This window comes from Palaemon carinicauda, chromosome 9 (assembly GCF_036898095.1).
Source record: "Palaemon carinicauda isolate YSFRI2023 chromosome 9, ASM3689809v2, whole genome shotgun sequence".
Classification (NCBI taxonomy): domain Eukaryota; kingdom Metazoa; phylum Arthropoda; class Malacostraca; order Decapoda; family Palaemonidae; genus Palaemon; species Palaemon carinicauda.
Window position 1 is genome coordinate 95366027 of NC_090733.1, and position 1860 is coordinate 95367886.

A 1860-nucleotide genomic window follows, 5' to 3' on the forward strand; every position below is an offset into this window, starting at 1 on the left:
CTAGCTCATTTCCATAGTGGAAAATCTCTCTCTCTCTCTCTCTCTCTCTCTCTCTCTCTCTCTCTCTCTCTCTCTCTCTCTCTCTCTCTCTCTCTCTCTCAGTTGTTTTTCATGTGCTTGTGCAAATAATTTTTGCTTAATACTAATTTTCAAAGCTGCAAACTCAACTAGTCCCTGGTCTGGTAAACAATTACTGAGCTTTCACATAACATTGATGTATAAAACTTTATCTGATTATCGATCTTTTCAGAACACTGGCTATTAAATTAAATCATCATATTTAAAGATAACCTATTCTCCTTAATCTTTCCGGTAAAGAAAAACGAAAATATCACTATGGCTGTACGGCAAGATATTTGCCATAAATCATATTCCCATTTATTTTACCAAAGGTCCTTTAAATATTCTCAAGATTATATTTAAGAAACCTTGATTTTATCAATAAACTTATATAGTTAACGAAAATTAATGAAAACTGCTGAGATATTAATTTCCCGAAATCTGTTTCACGAAGGTAAAGGGTTTGAAGCGAATGTTAGCCAGATCCTCATTCACCATATTCCGGAAAGTCAACTCTGTAATCGGATACCGTCCTAGTCATAGTTATTTTAGTACGAACGATATATGATGATGGTGATTATTATTATTATTATTATTATTATTATTATTATTACTTGCTAACCTAGAACCCTAGTTGGAAAAGCCGGACAAGTCATGGTAGTTCAGATAGATGTACGCACGACCCGAATGCAAATTTTTACTACTAGGATCTGTTTTTAGAAATTACGTTGATTTCATATTTCTATAACTAAAGTTTATATGACTAGCTCTTTGTAATTCGCCGGATTCAATTTTAGAGGCAAGGATATCCTAATCTGCTTACCCATAAATCTTTATGATAACTCATGAATATATTTCTAATTCATTTACTTGAAAAAGATAATTTTTCAAACTGAGCTATTTATTTTATGTAAAAAAAAAAAAAAAAAAAAAAAAAAAAAAAAAACAGGAATATTGCAGGCTAACTTCATCATGAGGAAGTTACTTTAATATATACTGTATCTGAGTTTTAATCTATCATCTCTTACATTTTATAACAAAAATTTTCCAGTATGCTATTATATCTTTATCATGTAATAAGATAATAAAAAAAAACATAGGAATATTGCAGGCTAGCTTCATCACGAGGAAGTTACTTTAAAATATACTGTATCTGAGTTTTAATCTATCATCTCTTACATTTTTTAACGAAAATTTTCCAGCATGCTTACGGCGAATGAGTTTTTAGATATCTATTATATCTTTATCATGAAAGTGATCATGTATTCTTACAGGAAAGAAAAGTCTTTAAAATGGTAGATGAATGATTAAAATCAAATAGATCTGGATTTATTTTTTCTGCCTATTGGTCACTCTTTTAATACCTCAAGAAACTATACGGTATATTAATGAATTGTCAAATGGTATATCCTTAGGAAAACTATAATAAAGGTGCTTATCAATAATTGTTTACACTATATCAATTAGACTATTAAATCTACGAAAAAGTATCCTAGGTATGTTGAAAAAGTAATTTACCAATATCATAAAATTACACGTAAGTGTGAAAACCCAACTGTTGAAATAATTTTTTTATTAGTCGTTATTTCGTCTAGTAAAGTCTAAAATCTGCTTGCGTGGAAAACCTTCCTAAATGTATAAACTTAACGTAAACCTCAAAGGCAGAATTCAAGTGAAGTTCGGTGGATAAAATATATAGAGTTAGCATAGAGCAATTAAGCAAATAGTAAGCTTATCCAGATCCATTGTTGGTACTACAAAGGACTATATCAAAAGCTGTTATGCGGTGCAAAATAACTA